At 41.0% G+C, this 14594-nt stretch overlaps 1 long non-coding RNA gene across 2 annotated transcripts in view; it reads right to left on the minus strand.

Moving 5' to 3' along the window:
- Positions 1-8423: 8423 nt before the first annotated feature.
- Positions 8424-14594, minus strand: part of LOC137346693 (uncharacterized) — a 56053-nt gene continuing 49882 nt past the window's right edge. For both annotated transcript variants that reach the window (XR_010968754.1, XR_010968753.1), the window contains exon 3: positions 8424-14540. This is a non-coding gene — a long non-coding RNA (uncharacterized lncRNA). The remainder of the gene's footprint in view (positions 14541-14594) is intronic.

Consider the following 14594-nt stretch of genomic DNA (forward strand, 5'->3'; position numbering starts at 1 on the left):
CGAAGAGACTTAGTAGTTGGCAGGAAAAAAGACAGAGGCGCAAGGGGAGAGCCAACTGTGTAACAGCCCCGACAAACAAATTTCTCTGCAGCACCTGTGGAAGAGCCTGTCACTCTAGAATTGGCCTTTATAGCCACTCCAAGCGCTGCTTCACAAACCACTGACCACCTCCAGGCGCGTATCCATTGTCTCTCTTGATAAGGAGGCCCAAAAGAAATTCTCAGAACCTTGCTGGATGCCTGTGAAACATGGGTGACTTACAGTTACCAGGAAAAGAAGCTCAATAATTTCCATCTTCGCTGTCTGCGATGCATTATGGGTATATCCTGGCAGGACAAAATCACAAATACAGTCGTCCTCACAAAGGCAGAGCTCCTAAGTGTGTTGGCATTAATCAAACAGAGGCGGCTTTAGTGGATCAGACAGCAGGATGAAAGATGGTCACATACCCAAGGACCTTCTGTGTGGTGAGGTAGCTGGGGCCAGACGACCAATGTGGTGCCCAAAGCTCTGCTTCAAGGATACTTTCAAGCATGACATGAAGGCCCTAAATGTTGATTATTGCACCTGGAAGTCACTAGCTGGCGAAAGAGGGAAATGGCGACACATCCTGTGGACTGGTGTGCACCACCACGAAGACCAGTGGCTACAGCAGCTTGGCAACAGGCGCCAACGCCGAAAACAACAACTCACAACGTCACTTGGCAGCTTCACTTGCAGCACTTGTGGCAGAACCTGCCTCTCAAGGATTGGCCTTCACAGCCATCAGAAAGGTCCACCAAGAAAAGACACCCAACCTAAATGGATTGTTTACTGTGTGTTCATCATCTTTCGAAGATGGAAGGATGCCAACAACTATCTCTTTGATAACAACCTTTATGGATCGTCTTCGACGTCATGTGGATAAGGTGAGCTGATGCCAGACCCCATGACTACTGGTACCAATGCAGCTCGATGGGTTATCTGGCAGCAGAGATGCTGTCACAAGTCAGGAAATGTGTCAGTTTTCTCCCCCTGTAGTTGAACCCAACTTCCATTGTTTCTGATAGAGTCACTGGAGTATGTGAAAACTTGTCACACATTTTGGTGGCAGTTAAGAATGTTAGCATAAGGACCTGGCCCTGTATTCTCAAAGGTGTGACCTGATCAGCATTTTGCACATGTATATAGCACAGTAATGTTTAACCAGTGGCATTCATTGCTAATTACAATCTTCACATTTAAACAATGCCATTTTTTTGGTATTTTGGGAAATATCAAAACCCCATGACCCTGTTCTGTTAAATTGACTTTCACGTACAATGTTTTACCTTAGCCCTGCAAAGTCAGTTATGCAAATGTATCAAATCCACATGATTTAGTTGATTTTGACAGCTAACTGCAGTCTACAGCAAATCCTGCCCCAGAGGATATTAAGCAGAAGATGCATGAGACCATAATTTTCTGCTTCCACTTGTGAAATGCTATAATGATCAAAAGAAAATTACTTTCTAACTACTAGATCTCTTTGTGCTATTTCCTTCATGCCTTCTGCACTAATTGAATCACCACAGAGCCACTGTATCAATTCTAACCTCAGTATTAAGATTTAATCAGGCATGTTGTAAGACCAGCTTGGAGAGGTGAGGGGTCCTTTGTGAGATGCCCATCTGCCTCTGACACCAGACTTGAAATGGAGTTGGAAAGGGAGGAGATGTGTCCCCCTAGGATGGGGATGGGTGGACAAATGCATGTGGGGGAGGTCTGCCGAGATCAGTGGTAAAGGATAGAGGCAGCCACCGGTACACACACATTCTCTGAATCAGGGCCTCTTAAGTGTGGCACCATATGCTGACTCTAGATTTCCTATCAAAATTTTTTAACTGATGTCTGCCACACAAATTGGCACAATTCAAATGTAGAGATCCTCAGCTGGTTTCCACACCCTACTTGACATGAAAATGACCTTCCCTCTGTGTTTCAGAAGAAAACTGACATCACGGGAAATGAATTGTAGACTGCTGTACAATGCATTTAAATTATTTTCTTTAGAGGTTGCCTGTGAAGAGACTAGATGCAGTCATGAATTAAATTGAGGAGGCTCAGGCATACTATAAAAAATAATAAATAAACGGCGTATTACAGCCATACATTTTATTTCAGATTAACAGCATGTACTCAAATCACCTGAAATATTATAATTCTTTGCCTTTTTTTTTGCTCTATATATATCTTTATGCCCCATGCTGTATTTGTGCTGTATGTTTAACTGGAGGTAGACTGCAGTAGAGAAATCTGATTTTAATCGAGTCTTATTTTCCCTCAGGCTTTCACTGTCATTCGTGTCATCTGATCTCTTATTTCTAGCTCCTGGTTATAAGGGTTCACAGGGGCTGGATTTTGCCCAATATGGTCTCAGTGCTGAGGGAAAATATTATATATTTTAGGCACTTCAGCCACCTCCACCCCTTCTGCAGCACAATTGGTATTGTTAATTTATTTAATTGACAGTGCTGATGCAGGAGATTTCCTCAGTGCTGGCAGCCATTGCTGTTTACCAGCAGGTAATTGCACATTAGGCACAAAGCAAAAGGTAAGCTGTCAAATGTCCATGAACGTGTAATAAAAACATTTTTATGAGCTTCCCCGGTGCAGGACTAAGCTGTACTGACCAGATGTTCCCAAGCTCCAACCTTAGTCTTCACTAATCTCAGACCACTATTAAAGATTGGCCTCAGTGCCTGCAGAATAGAGAGGAGGATAAATTTCAACAGGGATCTGCAGTAAAGCCTGGCTCGGGTATAAAATTTAAATCCGACCCGGGTCCGACCCGATCACAGCCAATCCAAACCAGAGCCCTTTCATTTGTTTTCACGCCCGACCCGACCTGACCTGACACTAATATCATTCATCCGTTCCGGCAGCAGGCTATTCCTGCAGATGGAGTTGTGGGGTATCATGGGTGAGCCTGATCCCGTGAGTTCCCGGAGGCAGCACTGTCCATCCCGACCCAACCCGAGTCCGGAACTGGACTCGGAATATAGACCCGACCCAAACCCAACACATGTAGTCAGGTCTAGTCGGGTTTGGGTCGGGTAGCCAGGCTTTAATCTGCAGTACAACAAGGAGCAATCAATCCCTGGAGCAGCCCGCCGCCCATGGCTTGCATTGCGGGATCTTTTGTTCCCCAGTGTTACTGCCACCAATTGCACTCCTGCATCTATACCAACACCAGGCATGAATATCGATTGCTGAATTTGCACTTTAGCAACATGCTAAAAATTCACTTACAGTTGTAATTTTACAGAAGTTGAGTGGCATTTCACATAGATACTCTCTCTGCTTCGAGCACATGGGAAGACACTTGAGTCTAAGCCGTTAGCCATATGTATATATATATATATTATATATATACTGAGAACCCATATTGCTTACCATATATATATATATGGTAAGCAATATGGGTTCTCAGTTCTGCCCATTAACAGGAAATCTCATGAAACATGGGATTCTATCCACCTCACCCATAAAAATGCCCTCTGTATACTGATTCAGAGTGCAATCAAACTCAAATGCACATTGCTTTATCTCCCCAAATGATTTCATTCATATTTAATGTTTTATTCCACTTCTGAGGATGATTCAGACTTAGAAGGAAGTCATTTGCAAAGATCTGAAATTAATGATAATTAATGTTGCAAGATGAATGCAAACCGGTATTAATAGCTTAAGCAGGAAACTTTTAGTGTAGTATTTTCTGTACTAACACAATATATACTTAACTAGCAAGTAGTAGAAAATTTGACCAATAGATGAATGGACTTAACCCTTTTAACACTGCTTTGAGCTTTCAACATCTTGAAATAAAGCACAAATGTCTGTTGTCTGACACATTTGAAATAATTGTTAACACATTTCTAGTGAGGAATATTATGCAAGAGATTTAGAGAATTGCACGGAAGCACAAAAGAGTCTTGTTTTAATTATTTCCCTACATTCCTTATTGGACTAACCCGTTCCAGTTGGTGTCTGGTTTACGATACAATGCAGTTGATTTCCCACAAGTGAATACCTGGTAAGTTAATAGGCATTGAACACTAAGATGCCCATTGTATCCAGTCTTGTGAAGAAAGATTTGCTCAATTGAATGGGAAGTGGAATGTGTGGAGGCTTTCTGTAGCCCTGGGTGATTTTTAAAGTTTTTGCTTCATTATTTATGCATAGAATTCCCAAAGTCTATATACTGATAACCAGTGACCACAAACACCTGCCAACACAATTTGAAATCAGCTCTTCATCCCCATTGAAGTGAGCAGAGTGCACAGGCTCCAAACTGCCTGGTCATGGGCTTTGTATTGGGAAGGATATTTTCTCCTAGCTTTTCGAACAGAGAAACAGATAATGGAAAAGGACTTACTGATTAAGCTGCTTGCTACTATTGTGAAATCTCTATTTACATTATGATTCAGGAAAATAACATTTTGATTATCACCATGATCTAGATCTTGCCAAGTCAATATGTTAATTTCTCAATGGACTTCATGAAAAGCGTACAGTTGGGTTACTGTCATTTTTATCCCGCAGCTTCTATAAGCATTACAGTGTGATAACATGTTTACTTTTCAGTATAATACGCAGCAAGTCACCCAAATCTAAAAATGATAATGTACGATGCTGGTACAATGTGTGTTTTTCATTTGAGCTTTTACAATCTGCTTGTAATCATTTTTCTATCATTCAAGCTAAATGGGTGCTTCCCTCAGGAGATAATGCTACTAAATAGCAGCCTCTTAGAAGCCAGTATCAGATACTGAGGCTATATCAAAGTGAAGTGTTGTTATTACCATACAAAATAGGCTTTTAATTTTCAGCGGAGGTGTCAGGAGTCAGCACAAAGCCTACATCAATCATCATCATGAGATTTCAGGTCTGGTGTCTCCTGGGTCCTTTCACCTCAAGCACCCCCTTTCTCTTCCTGACTGCAGGCTTCTCCTGTTTCATGGAAGTGCCACACACAGCCTAATTACTGGCTATCTATTGTTATGATGATGTCACTGCAGATCTGCACACCAGGACAGAAATCCTAAAGATGAACAGATAATTGTGTTTGGACAGTAAGGCATGTGTTGAAGAAGTTTTGGAAAAAAAACATTGATGCCATCACAGCTTGCCTCTATTTTAACTTTTTTTTTCTAAAGTTCTTAATGTCATATTTGATAAAACATTTGTATTGCCTTTCTCTTGCAAGCACCGCTGTGATATGGTACCACAGTTTCCAGTAATCTTCTAATATTTCACTCAATGGCCATTATTCATGCAAAAAGCTAAGGGGACAATATCAGCAGGCTATTCCACAATGGAGGGCATCACAGCTTAACCCTGCCCCACGCGCGCACACTTCCATTAGAGACAACAGGACAGTGATCGAGGAGAGAGCTCCCGGCTGATTTTTAACCTTTTTCTCCTAACCCAGAAACAATTGAAACCACCTAAGCAGCTGCTTTTTCAGCTGAAATCACCTAACTCAGAAAGATCAGAAATCAGACCAAGGATCTTCCTGATCTGAACGGCCCAGTATAGGACACAAAGGTGAATTTACCCACAAAACTTTCAGGGGATCTCCAATCTCTGGGGAAGGGGCAGTGGAGTGGGGCTAATTAGATAGTCCCTTCAAAGAGCCAGCACAGACATGATGGCCTCCTTCTGTTTTGTGTCCTTCAATGATATTTAGATTCAATCGTACTCTTATATCTACTGTGCTGAAAAATGTAAAACTATCACACATGCCAAGCATCACCCATTTAATCTTTATTTTAATTTTTATGGCAGCTATTTAGACTGGACTTGAGCACACAGTATAAGCTTTTCCTCTGTTTCTATTTGTTATTCATCTACATTTGGTACAATTACCTTCATTCTACCTACAGAAGTGAATGAAAGTTATTAAACAGGCAGTAAGTGACTAAAATGTTGAACTGGCCTCCAGTTACATTGGGTATAAAAGAAGGAGCTTGCATTTCTAAAGAACCTTTCAGGACCTCAGCACGTCCTAACATGCTTTACAGCCAATGAAGTACTTTTGAAGTGTAGTCACTGTTGTAATGTGGGAAATGTGGCAACCAATTTGCACACAGCAAGCTCCCACAAATAGCAATGTGAGTATTTCCTGAGAGATAAATATTGGCCAGCTCAATGGGGATAACTCCCCTTTTCTTCAAAATAGTGTCATGGGATCTCTTATGTCCACCTGAGAGAGCTAACAAGTTCTTGGTTTTAGCATTTCAACCAAAATACTCTGCTGCAGAGAGCCAGCACAGGCTGAATGGCCTTCTTCTGTGCCGATGCCATTATATGAATCTCCAACAGTGCAGTACTCCCTTAGCCTGGAATTTTGAGATCAAGTCTCTGGAGTAGACCCTGAACCCACAATCTCCTGACTCAAAAGTGAGAGTATTACCCACTGAGCCATGGGTGGTACAGTGACAGTTAAAGCTACTTCTGGGTAAAGGCATTAGTTACCCAAATCTTACAGTTGCTGAGCTTGTATTTGCCATGGATTCCCCATCAAATGAGAGATATGTGTCCTATGGCATGAATCAGGTTGACTTTAATGGGATTTGTTATTTTGTTGTATCAAAAACTTCAGTTTAGATGCTTCTATGGCTGAAAATATTGCAATGTAATTTACTGCCATGTAATGCATTTACCTCCTCCTGGAATGCAAAGCAGGTGTGGAAAGAGATGCAGTGGTTTTTGTCGAGGTTCATCCCAAGCAGCTCTGTAACACAGGTGTCTGTGCTCTACGGGCTGTTCCCAGGGACACACACCGAGACAAACATCAACTGCTGCTGGAGGACTATCAATTCGGTGAAAGACGCCCTTTGATCTCCCCGAAACTTGCTGGTGTTCCAGTGCAAAGAGTTGTCCACGACCGAATGTTGCAGACTGGCACATTCCAAGGTCCAGGACTACGTGCTGAGGGACGCACTAAAGCTTGGGGCAGCCGCAGCAAAGGCTCAATGGGGAAAGACCACAGTATAAGGTCCCCCCACCAAGCTGAACTGAGGGGCTGGATCCATGGGAAACCCCTCGAACTGTATCGGGAAAATATTCATTTGCTGTAAAATGTAAAAATGTAATTGGCATGACAAATGTGAAATGGAAGGGTTGTGAGGCAACTCATGATTGTAATGAAGCAAATGGACCTCCTTTGCACTGTTTGTATTTTTTGACTTGGTGCTGCTTGAAACTGGTAACGTATTTTTTACAGATTTTTATGAATAAAGTATATTTTGGAAAAAAAAAAGTAATGCATGTCTAAGATTGCACCTAAACTCCAAATTGTAGGATAGGTAGACCAATTGGTAGTGGCTACTCATGTTAGTTATAGATTTCATAACAATATGTTCTGCACTGTCATATGGCATTGGAGATAATAGGCCTGATTTGTTTTTATGCCAAAGGGTGCTTATTCCTTGAGTGAAAAGCAGAGACCCATGACAGCAGTTATCTATCACCCCCCCTCCTCCACCCCCACCCCCACGTACCTCAACACCATTTCCACAGAGCGTGGGGCTGTACCAGGGGAGCGTCTAGTTCATGTAAATGATCTGCACCTGAATGGCAGCTGAATTCAGGTCATAGCGGACAAAACGCACTTTGAATATCTGGTGTCCAAGCACAGGGACCACAGGAAAATTGACTATACTAGAAAGTAAGGCCAATCACCTAAAAATCTGTTGATGCCACACCCATTTCCTTTCTTTTCCTACTTTCATTTTATATTTGTAAAATGCGCACCTAATTGCCAATATGAGGGGTGACATGCATATGCAAATTCCACACCAGAGGTGCAGCCCCCTCCAAGTATATTGGTAAAGGCTGAAGTATAGGCTTCCAGGCGCTATGGCTGAAATAGGTGTTAGGGCCTTTGTATATGTGGGCCTGCAGTGTTCAGGATAATCAACTCCACCTGTGATTTAACCTGCTGCTAGTAAAGGAACTGCTGAAGGCTGCTACAGAAAAGGTAAGCTTTTTTTAAAAAAACCTTACCTGAATGTGAAGGGACAGGAGTGCTTATCCCGGCTGCACAACATCCTGCAGACTGTTTCCAGTCCCAGTTCGGTTGCCCCTCTTTATTGCCTCTCTCCTTCCTGATCGTCTCCCCCTTACTAATCAACTGCCCCCTACCCAATCACATCCCCCCTCCCTCTCACCTGCCCACCCCTGATCGCCTCCACCTCTCGTAATCACCTTGCCCCCTCCCAATCCCCTCCCAAATGATCAAATGAAATGATCAGTTTTATACGCCATGTATAACTGGATAAAGCAATTGTTTATTTTCTGGAGAAAACAGCCTGGCTTTCTCTAGTAACAACCAATCTGATGCATTGGATTTTAAAAAGGACCATTTTATTTTAGGTTTGTCACTTTCTGAATTGTCACACAAAAAAATACATTCACAGATTGGAGTATGTTGCAAATGTTTTACTAGCAAATGCAGAACATTGGACTGGATTTTCCCACGGGCTTCAAGGCCCCGATGTCTGGACCAAATGGGAGTCCTGAGGCCACACTTGCTGGAAGCGAGACCTGCGGTTTAAGCCGCCTCCGCGCTCGCATCCTATTAAGCACGGCGGGCAGGCTCTTGACGTTGCAGGCTCAATCAGAGGGCCAGCAGCTCTGGAGCCTCAGCCACCCACTGGGAGTGGTGGGTGCTACTGAGGCAGGTCGGGGACTATGTGGGCACCTCAACATGGAGACACTCTCGGAGACATTGATGAAATGCAAAAATGGTGGGGGACAAAGCTGGTAGGCTCCTCTGCTGGATTGGGTTCAGCCACGATTGTGGCCTTTTATGCTTGCAGCCCCGTCAATGGAGCATGGAGCCTCCAGTTCTGATGGCCCTCCAGCCTGCCGCAGGACTTCCATTGAGCTGATGGCCTCTGCACACAGCAGGTGGCCTCTCTGCCAGCAGCGAAATGATGGCAAGGCCACAAAATCGCCCCTTATTGGGATCTTAAGTGTAATTGGCTGTCTGCCTCTGTGGAGCGGGCATTCGATCCGATTCCCAGCTTGCCCTGGGAAAGAAGCCCCATGGCGGGACTGTGTTGGGGAGCTGTCCTGACACAGCTTCTACCCATTTTCCTTGCTCCGCTGCCTCCAAGTCCACCATCACAAGGCTGGGAAAATTCAGCCCCTTATTTCAAGTTCAATCATAAACTTTTGCAGAAAGAGGTCTTTCCGCCCATCATGCCTGTGCCAACATTCCAAAAGAGCTATTCACTTATCCCCATTCCCCTGCCCTTTTCTCATATCCTTTTAAATTTTTCTTTTTTAAATATTTATCCATCTACTTTTTAAAAACTGTTCAGCATTTTGCTTCCACCACTGTCCAACTCTCTGCATAAAACAATTTCTAACCTCATTCTTCTTTCGTTTTGTGATAACTTTAAATTTACACCCTCTATTTACTGTCTGGCCAACCAATGGAAATTGTTTTTCAAGATTTACTTCATCAAAACCTCTCATAACTTTGAACCTCTTTATTATATCTTCTCTTAATCCATTTTTGGTCTAATGCAAGGAACACCGCTTTTTTAAATCTTTCTTTGTAACTAAAGCCTCTCATTTCTGATATCATTTTAGTAAATTTCTTCTCCACCCTTTCCGTGGTCTTACTATCCTTTACTTAATTTGCCTGCAAAAATATCGTAATATCATAGATTCTTAAATTATTTAAGAATACGTTATTAATACCGAGCCTGGATATTAACACACAAACATTTAACACATTTGGAAGACATTCCTTTTTATCCACGATTTTAGCAGAGTTATTAACCTATTTAAAATTAATGGGTTATGTATGCATTAAAATAGCAGACAGAGGAATGTAATAAGAATGCTTCAAGCATTTGTCCCCTAATATCACCAAACGTCATTTCTGGGCTTATGTTTCTCATGAACAATCCTCATTTAAAGGACTTATTAAAAAGCTTAAAACAAATGTTTCCAAAATCCATGTGGCACAGTTGTTGCTGCTGCCAACAACATAGTGACAGTGCAGGGAGTCAAACACAAATGGAATATTTGCTGCAATTAAATTTTAACAGAATTTCATGTTATCTCTTACCTAATTTCTAATTAATTTGTTGAGATAATATGAAGCAATGGGGAACATAAATTGGACTCCACTAATACCAGGCTGTATTTTAATTCAGACATTCACCAGTTTCTGGTGCAGAGGTATTTTTGTGATGAAAGCAAGACCAACTATCATTTAATATGTTCCATTTGCATAAACAAATTGTTGTTTGCGATATGTCTTTAGTGCAGTGCTACAATCTGCATTTCATAAAAAAGCTGTTCTATCAATTAAGCTAAAATAAAGCCAGTGCTGTTGACCAGGTCTATCGCTACAGAAGGAACTCTTCCAGCTATTCCTTAGACAAAGGGTTTCTGTCACTGAGAGCAAGGGAGCCCTCAGGCATGGTTGATAGGATGGTTACTGTTTATCAACTGACTTCATAATGTAAAGACGAGGTCACTGTAGTATCACAGTCAATCCACAGTGTCTTCAATTGGTCCAGCAAAAACAACACTGACAAAGTAGTGCGTTTTATTACTTCAAAATAGATTCCATATTCTAATGTAATTTTTATATGGCATAGGCACAGCTGTTTACGGCAGCATGAATGTATATTCAATCGTATCTTTAGGCATGATGCATATCTGACAGAAATAAATCCCAAGCAACTCACAGATATCACCAGTGAGGTGGAACACATTAAATCTAATTCACTGTAAGTTTTGCATTTTAGAGTACTAAATCTAGGGAAATAAATAGGGGTTCAGAGCCTGGCCACCACAGCTATATTAAACCCAAATAATAAATGAGCTTGTTTCAAGAAACATTGTTTCTCTGCTTAAATAAATACGTGTTACTCTGTCGAAAAATAAATTATCTAACCATATTCATAAGCAAGCTTTTAAATAAAGATATATAATTATTTTTAAATCAATATTACACTGAAATAATGGTAGACCTATTGTTAAACATTTATAAGATTCTGTCAGAATTTACTCGTTGATTTATTCCCAGAAAGCTCTAATTCTGAAATATTTATAGGACAAAATGTGAACATGGATTAACTAATTATTTAAGTTAAGGCCCATTTCATACAATACATTAAACAGGGAAGTAATTGGAGTACTTTAAACTTGTTTAACAACATATTCAACATGATATTTTAAAATTAATCACAGAAAGAATTGCTTTGAGTCTGTTACTAACTGTACTGTAGCCCACTGCAAACACTGTAAGCAGGATAAAGTGGAAGAGCCATCAGTGGGAATGAGAGAGAAGAATCTGAAAGAGAGCAAGAGAAAAGGTAGAGCAACAGAAAGTGAGAGGCAGGGGAGGAGAAATGGAAAAGATTGACAGGAAAATATGGGGACCCACTTATGAAGTGTGGCAGCCTTTTTACCAGTTTTTAGTCTGTATGAAATACAATACATTGGAAATCAAAACATGTTCATATATATGTGTCATTGCTCTCTATATTACACAGCAGTTATAATTCATATAATCATCATCATACATACAAACAGTGCTACATTATGTGAAATGATTTGAAATTCAGTTCTGTAGGAGGAAACAGAATCTTACTTGTTTTATCTGCTGCTGAAAGTTTGAGATCAGCTGAGAGGAATGTAATAGTGTGTAAAATGCTCGCTATCTAAATAGGATGCATAAGCAACAAAGGGATATCAAAGCTAACAGTAACACTTTGAAATATATTAAGGGAAAGAGTTGTAAATGGGAAATGTGGGCTCATTAAAGACAGACACAGGCAATACTGTAATTAAAAATAGGGAAATGGCAGACTTGTTAAATGAATACTTTGTATGTGTCTTCGCAGTAGTGGAAGGATTAAATACAAGCAGTACAAGGGAAATTAAAAATAAATCAAGGGGGTGGGGATTTAATATAAGTTTTTTTTTAAATGGAGAAAATAATGGGACCTAAGACAAACAAATCTCCAGGACCTGATGGTATCAAAAGAATTTGAGGAAATTGTTAATCATTTTCCAAAGCTCTCTTAATTTTTGTATTGTGTTTTTGGTTTGGAAAATGGTAAATGTCACTCCATGTGGGAGGGAGAGAGAAACCATGTAACTACAGACCTATCAGTCTGACATCAATTGGGGAGGTGTTACTGGAATGTGTCATCAGAGACAGAGTGACTAAGTATGAGCTGATCAGACAGACTCAGCATTTTTTTGGAACTGGTCTGACTAATTTAGATAATTTTTTTGAGAAGGTCACCAACATGACTAAGGATTGACAATGGATGTTTTATATATGGGCTATCAGAAGGAATTTTATAAGGTTCTGCACAAGAGATTAGTAGGAAAAATTAAATCAGAGAATTGGCTCCAACCTTGAGTCATGGGTTGGAAGTTACTTGGAAGGTAGGAGATAGAGAGTAGGGATAAAGGGAACATAGTCCTTTTGGGAGGATGTGGCAAGTGGTGTTCCCAGGGATTTGCACTGGGGCCTCATCTTTTCACCATATATATCGATGATGAAGGAATAGAAAGGTATGTATCCAAGTTTGCAGATGATACTAAGTTTGGAGGTACAGTCAAGGAACAGGGAGTTATAAAGGGATATAGATGGATTAAGTGCGTGGAAAAAAGCTGTAGCAAATGAAGCTCACTGTGGGGAAGTGTGAGCCCATCTACTTTGGATCCAAGAAAGACAAATGGGAATACTTTCTTAATGATGAGGAATTAAGAACTGTGGAAGAACAAGGAAATTTGAATGTCTATATGCACAAACCACTAATAACTAGTGAACAGGTACAAAAAGTAAGCAAAAAGGCTAATGGAATATTGGCTTTTATTTCAAGGGGATGGGAATACAAAGGGGAGGAAGTCATGCTTCAATTGTGCAGAGCCATGCTCGGACCCATCTGGAGTACTGCAGTTAGTTCTGGAAACTACACCTCAGGAAGGATATTGGCCTTGGAGAGGGTTGAGCGCAAATTCACCAGAATGATACTGGGGCATAAAGGATTAGCTGATGAGGACAGGATGCATATACTTGCCTTGTATTTCCTTGAATTTAGAAGGTTGAGGGATGATCTAATCAAATGTTTCAAATGACAAAAGGATTTGAGAGGGTAGATATAGAGAAACTATATTCTCTGGTGGAGGAATCCAGAACACAGTCTTAAAATTATGCCTAGACCCTTTGGGAGTGAAATCAGAAATCACTTTTTCAGACAAAGGGTAGTGTAAATATTAAACTTTTTCTCCCAATAAGTTGTAGATGATGGGTCAATTGAAATTTTCAAGTCTGAGATCTATATATTTTTGTTCAGGGTGACAAGAATAAGGATCAAAGGCAGGCAAATGGAGCTGATGTGCAGATCGGCCCTGATATAATTGAATGACGGGACAGGCTTGAAGGACTGAATGACCTGACTCTTGTTCCTATGTCCTTAACGGTGCTGCGTTAGCTGTTCTCAGTGGCTGCAGCCTTACATTAGGAAGGATTTCCCCTCTTGATTACATTATATAGTGACCCTTACAGGAACTAAGCCGATGTGGACTTCACATGAGAATGTGATGTCCTCCACAGTTGAATAGCTTGCTGACATTCACTGTAAAGACTCGCATGTTTACAATGTCCCATTGGGCAAGGGTGAGATTGAAAGCCCTGCCCATGGTCGTCTACTCCAATGAAGAAGTCAGCAGTGTCAGGAGTGAAAGGGGTGGGCAACAATTGAAGGGAAAAGTTGAGGAGAAAGACAGTGCACTTTGTGATGGATTTTAGTTTACAGTTCACTAATATTTTCCTATAGCTTTAGTGTTAAAGTCTCCGATCTAAAAAGCTATTCCTGCAGTTTTATTTTACCAACTGCTGCAATGATAAATATAGGAGAGAAACTGGCCTCTGCTAAGCATTTCCTCTAACTGGGTTCTTACTTTTGAAGTACAAATATCAGCACAGAAGTGGCATAGTCTTCTGATTAAAGCTACAGAATTTCAATTAACAAGGGCATGAATGGTTGGACAGTGAGGTTTAGGAACTCAGTAGATACATGGACAATGCTCAACACAGCCATCACAATAATGTTGCCAGAGTCCATTCTCAGCATTCTTTAGGAACTCATGGGGGCGTCTAATTCAACTTTGCTGGGAACGGGAAATGGGTGATAGCAAATCAGCAGCTCATTTACATCCTGCCCAATTTGGCCAATGGAAAGGGAACTACAGCAGGATGGAAAAGGGCTGCCAATTCATTATCGCCCATTTTGCGCTCGCAGCAAAGTCGAATTTCACCCCTGTGACCTGGATCTGATTCTGGTCCTCCAATAGTACCAACTGGCAGCTACAATGAAGTTGTTCCAGGCAGCATCTGATGGAAGGCCCAGCAATGTTCTACAGTATGAGATCTTGAATTAGAGCAGCATATGAAGACCAACGGAGCAGTTTCTTCATTTGTTTTGATGGGAATAACATTATGGAAACAACAATCTCCTCAAAGTGACCTGAAGGACAGAAAAGGGAAAAAAAGCTTTAAAATTTTTTAAAAATCTCCTTCT

The sequence above is a fragment of the Heterodontus francisci genome, chromosome 30 (genome assembly GCF_036365525.1).
Source record: "Heterodontus francisci isolate sHetFra1 chromosome 30, sHetFra1.hap1, whole genome shotgun sequence".
NCBI classification, from domain to species: Eukaryota; Metazoa; Chordata; class Chondrichthyes; order Heterodontiformes; family Heterodontidae; genus Heterodontus; species Heterodontus francisci.